The following is a 6096-nucleotide window of genomic DNA, read 5'->3' as shown; positions in this document are numbered from 1 at the left end:
TTGCACACAGGAGGAAAAGTCTCGAGGAAGGGAGGGGCGCATTCTCAGAGCAGTAAACATGACTAGCTAAGCAAGATAAACACAGACATGGAAGCTGCTAGAAACAGGACATGAAACAGTAAGACAGGCAGGCAGCCCAGTCGGGCCTGGTTCCTACATTGTTGTACGCTTACGCACACGTCAGTGATAGGACTTCCAGTATCTACACTCATGAATTAGGGAAGTACTTCCCTCATGCAGAACTGTTTGGAGCTTTGGAGGCAATCTGGATATGATGTAGCTTAGGAGATAAAATGCTTCTGAAATCTCATTAAAATGGCCTCATCTAGAATACTGCAAAACCACATCACTAAGAATAGGATCTTGATATTTGCCAATACGTTGACAGTGGGTGTTATGGCTTGGATCTTAAATGTTTCTCATAATGATTACGTACTGAAGGCTTGACCACCAGCTACGACACTACCAGGGGCAGCATAATCTTTAAGAAATGGAGTCACACAGGAAGAAGTTATGTCATTTGGGGGTATGCCTTGAGTGGGACAATGGGACTCTGCCATGTTTCTCTTCCTCTCCTTATCCCTTTCTTTCTCCCTCTCTTTCTCCTTCTCCTTAGTCTTTTCTTGCTCTTCCTCCTTCTCCCTATGTTTCTTATGCTATTTGATCATGGAAACATTTTATGCTCTTCAATAATTAAGTACCCTAAATAATTTCAAAATGGGAGTTATATTTATTGATACTTATTATATTAACAATTAAATAATTTGTAAAACACCTTTTAAAATGACTTTTAAAACTTTCATTTGGTGTTAGAATAGTTAAATTATCACCTTTCATTTACTCTTGGGAAATTTTCTACCATATTTGAGCAAGAAGAATAAGTGTGCATGCGCACGTGCGTGTGTGCACACACACATACACACACATTTGTTATGCAAATAATTATGAATTCGATAGCTCAAAAGAACTTCAAAGGCCAAGGGGTTCCAAGTCCACACTTTTAAGACTTCAAGTCTGCATTATATATACCCTTGTATCTATAGACTTCCAGGAAAAGGGATGTCATGGTGATATCAACTCATGCCCAGAGTAACATGATTTCTTGGTAGATGATTTAGACAGAAGGCAATCCTAGCTTGTCAATGTTGATATACTAACTTTTAGCATCAGCTTCCCTTTACTACTTATGAACTTTGTAATTTTTTTCAAATAGTGTCACAGTGAGAACAGAAGTTTAGTTCCTAGTTAACTGATTTGCATTTTGGTTAGTATGAAGTTTCCCAGACTCTAAGGCTCAACCTGACCTCTTATGGCCCCTGCACACTAGTGATGACTTCAGTAGCATTGCTAAATAGCTAACCAAGAATTTTCCTTGTTACTTTGTTCCTGTAATCAAATCCTGGAGAGGTATGGCACCGAGGGCCGAATGTCCCAAATTGGGATGTCCACCTCTAACACAGCTCCATGCATGACTAACCCATTGCTACCATTTTAATTCAAACTTGCTGCAAAGATATCTGCATATATCACACATGGCGTTTCTGTACCATTAGTATATTTATTTACAATAAATCATCTATACCATACTTCGTATTGTGGGAGGCAAATGGTTGACAGTATCCCTATTGGCTCAGTTTTTTGAGTAGAACCCTTGGAAGCAATAGTCTGAACTTATTATTTTATGTCCTGACTGTTCTTGGGTGTCATGCAAAATTCTATCATGAAGAGGCCAAGCAATGTCCTCATGCATAATGTTATTCCTAAATCAAGGGTGTGTGCAGTTCAGATTAATTTTGAAAAATGGATAATCTTGGGTAGATGTTTTTATTTCAGTGCAGAAGCCTAATTTTACTTTTAAAAATGCATTTGAATTGAAACCTACAGATGTTGGTCATACACATTCCTCCTCTCTAACCTTCTCTCACTCCAACTGGGAATTTAAAAACCAGTCAATCTGCATAATTCCTTTACATTAGGAGTGGAAAGAAATGCTGTATTTGGCAAAATCCATGCTATAGAATTCTATTTACTTATTTATCTATTCCTTTATTCATTCATTCTTTTTAAATCCTAATCACAGCTCCCTCCTCACCCGCTCCCAGTTCTGCCACATCCTGCACACCCCTCCCCTGCATTCTCCCCTCTCCTTCTCTTCAGAGAAGGGGGAAGTCGCCCGTGGGTACTAACTTACCTTGACACATCAAGTCACTGCAGAACTAGGTCCATCCTCTCCCACTGAGGCCAGTCAAGGCAGTCTGCCTAAGGGAACAGGATCCAAAGGGAAGCCTCCAAAAGTCAGATAGCCACCCCCATCCAGTTGTTGGAGGATCTACATGAAGACCAAGCTGTGCATCTGCTACCTATGTGCAGGGGCCCTAGGACCAGTCCATGCCTGCTCTTTGGTTGGTGGTTCAGTCTCTGTGGGCCCCCATGGGCCCAGGTTAGTTAACTCTGTAGGTCATCTTGTGGAGCGCCTGACACCTCTGGCTCCCTCAATCCTTTCCCCAACCTCTTCACTATGTTGGTTTTTAAAAATATAATGTAAGATCATGGTCACACCTGGTCCCAATTTTAATTAATTGGGCTGTCTGACAGGCTTCCACTGCCTTGTTCCCTTGTCAGGCCACTTGTATTTTTCCCTTGTTCATGACTATCAGGTGGGAGGGAGAGAAGGACAGGAGTTGTTGGGGAGACTGAGACTGTCAGCAACTTGCTGGCTCCCGTCCAGTGGTCTTCTACACAGGCACAGCTCATGCTCACTATTTTATGCAGCCGTTAGTCCAGGTAGCCTCAAGTGCCCTGTTTAGGTTTCCCTCGGGTACGTTGTTCAGGTGTAGGAGTGTTAGGGCGAGGAGATTGGCATTGCCCAACAAAGAGAGAACCATGGGTTTACTGTCTATAACTAACCCTAAGGACAAAACTACTAAGAATCAAGATTTAGGGGTTGGGAAGCCAGTAAAGTGCTTGACTTGACAAGATTGGCGTGGAAGCCCCAGAACCCACATAACAAATCTGGGTGTGGCAACACGAATCTTTCTTCCTAGTTTGGGGAAGGTGAAGACTGGCAAATTCCTGGGGATTGTTTGACCAGTCGGTCTAGCCTAGCCTAATCAGTGAGTTCCAGACCAATGAGAGACGCTGTCCTACAGAACAAGGTGGATAGCACCTGCGCATGCACCCACATGTATACAGAGAAGCAGGTGATGGTGGGGACGGGACGGGGAAGGGGACAGGGGGAATAATCAACATTTAATTAAAAAGTTGGGCTGTCGGGCATGGGCGAGGTTTGGGCCAGTTGTGCCGTTGCGAGACTGCAGCTGTAGTCACTTCTGCCGGTTCAGGTATAATCTCTTGCAAAATGTCATAAACAAACCCAAGTCTTGGTCTCTTCTCGCCCAAGATCTGCATCCAGATCTCATTCATTTTCAAAGTCTTGGTCCCGAAGCTGATCTGTCTCTCTTTCAAAGAAGCACAGGCTTACTTCTAGGTCTTGTTCCAGATCATACTCTCCAGCTTATAACAGAGAAAGGAGAGGCTACAGGAGACCCTGTTATTTCCATGGGTGGAACCCAGGCGTTTATCCATAGGGCCAGTATAACCGAGGTGGCTATGCAAACTACCGTTCCAATTGGCAGAACTACCCCGCAAGCATACAGCCCTCGTCGGGACCATCCTCGATCCCATTCCCCAAAGAGAAGGTCCCTTCGCCACGGTCCAGGAGCCATTCTAGGAACTCTGATAAGTCATCTTATGACAGGTCAAGACGTTCCTCATCCTCCCGTTCACCCTCCAAGCACAGCAGAGTTGAGTGATCTAAGTGCAAGTCTACACAAAGTGAAAGTCCTCTTCTAAGGAGAGCCCGCCATCTCAGGCAGCTGGTGATAACCAGGGGGATGAGGCAAAGGAGCAGACGTTCTCTGGAGGCACCTCCCAAGATATAAAGGGATCTGAGAGCTCAGAGCCATGGCCAGATGCCACCAAGGGCACTGGTTCTGCATCAGGGGCCTCAGTTTCTGATCTGAGTCCCCAGGAGAGAAGCCCAGCTCTTCAAAAGCCCACTCCAGTCTGTGGTGGGTAAGCGAAGGGTACTATGCCCTACCCCTATGCCAAAAGCTAGTCTCCCACTTCTAGTGCATCCCAGATGGGCTTGTATATGTCAGGTCGTGCTGGGTATCAGTCTGGAATGCACCAAAGTCAGTTCGACCATAGCTCTGTGTCTTTGACTCCATCCAAAAAGAGCCCTGTGGGTAAGAGTCCAACAGCCAATGGCTCTGCGTATGGTTCGTCTCAGAAGGAGAGTGCTGCCTCGTGGGGAAGAGCGTACACCAAAAGGTATCCGGAAGAGCAGGAGACAGAGAACGGGAAAGATAAGGAGCAGAAACAAACAGATACTGATAAAGAGAAGCTGAAAGAGAAAAGGGAGCTTCTCTGATGCTGACGTAAAGATGAAATCTGATCCATCTCTCCCAAGATGGACTCTGAGAAGCCCTTCAGAGGGAGGCAACCAGTCACCCAAAAGACCCAGTGGCTCGGGAACGAAAGCTTTGTCAGGATCTAGTCTATAGCAACAAATAGAAATGGGAATTTCGTTCCATTTTCCAGCACATACAGTCAGCATCGTCTCAGTGCAGCCCCTCAGAATTGTTTGCCCAGCACACAGTGACGATTGCTCATCGTGTTAAAAAGCATCACTTTGGCTCCTCTGAAATGACATTATTGCATATATGCTTTACTAAATACCTATAGTGAGGAAACGAACAAAAAGCAGCTAAAAATAAGAAAAGCCCAGAGATACACAGGAGGACAGACAATTCTCCCAGTATATTCAGAAAACATGGTTTAATTCCTGAGGAAGAAAAGTCCCCTGAACGCTGGCTACAAGGCTGAGGGAAAATACAAAGATGATTCTGTTGATCTCCTTGATACTGAATGCTGTAATGTTGTTTTAAAAAACCATAAACAGAGAGATTTTAAAATTTTTAATTTTATTAATTTATTCAGATTACAACTCAATTGTTATGTCATCACTTGTATCCTCCCATTCCTCCCTCCCGCTCTCACCTTACAGGGGAGAGAGATCTTAAGCGAGGTAAATCAAGAGAGTCTGTGAAACCGCGAGACTCTAAAGCCACTCAAGAGAAAGATAACTGAGAAAACAGGGAAAACACACAAAGGATCAAGGAAGCAGAAGTAACGCAGAGCAAGAGACCGCCTAGGTCCTCCTCTTCCTCTTCCCAGTGGGCTCACTCCTGCAAAGCAGAGGAGAACTCCGAGGAAGCAGAGGAGAGGGAAGAAAGCACCACAGGCTTCGACAAATTCAGACTGGGGACCAAAGACTTCGTGGGCCCAAATGAAAGAGGCGCCAGGGCTCTGGGAACCTTTCAATTTCGAACAAGTGGGAGAGGTTGGGGCAGAGGAAACAATTCTGGTAATAGTAACAACAGCAACAAGAATTTTCAAAAGCGAACCCAGGAAGAGGAAGGGGACCCAGAGTACGCACCCAAAAGCAAGAAGTATTACTTGCGTGATGACCGGGAAGGTGAGGGCAGTGACAAGTGGATGAGCCGAGGCCATGGCCGAGGAGACTTCCCCCAGAGTCCAGGCAGGTTCATGTTCCGGAAGTCCAGTACCAGGCCCAAGTGGGCCAACGACAAGTTCTAGGGAGAAGGAGATATTGAAGATGATGAGAGTAGGACAGAGGACAGTTTACAGGCCACAGCTGAGTAGGGGCCGCTCTTGATGAGCCCTTGCCCAGGATAGAAAGGCACTGGGAGAGGCTGGTGGAGCTAAACAAGGAGCCTCAAGAAGATTCTGAAAACCCCACCCCAAACCCCACCCCACAACCCGCCAACCACACAGGACCCAAGCCAGCGATCCCCGGTGCTGTCCCACTGGACACAGAACCTAGGATCAGGCCCATGTCTTGAGCAGACTACAACACAATGGGCTCCACTGTTTCTCATTTGTTGGTGTGTGAGGTAGGGTGGGGGAAGTGTAAGGAGAATAATGCTGATGCTTGGATTTATTTATTTATTTATTTATTTATTTATTTATTTATCTCTCCGCCATTAGAAACGAAGTTTTCTTAATTTCATT

At 45.2% G+C, this 6096-nt stretch overlaps 1 pseudogene; it reads left to right on the top strand.

Annotated features, from left to right (window-relative positions):
- The first annotated feature begins 2430 nt into the window (after positions 1-2430).
- LOC127191109 (thyroid hormone receptor-associated protein 3-like) lies at positions 2431-5727 on the top strand (annotated as a pseudogene).
- Positions 5728-6096: the final 369 nt, after the last annotated feature.

This window comes from Acomys russatus, chromosome 6 (genome assembly GCF_903995435.1).
Source record: "Acomys russatus chromosome 6, mAcoRus1.1, whole genome shotgun sequence".
Classification (NCBI taxonomy): domain Eukaryota; kingdom Metazoa; phylum Chordata; class Mammalia; order Rodentia; family Muridae; genus Acomys; species Acomys russatus.
Note: the sequence above shows the minus strand (reverse complement) of the source record. Positions and strands in the feature narration are given on the sequence as shown.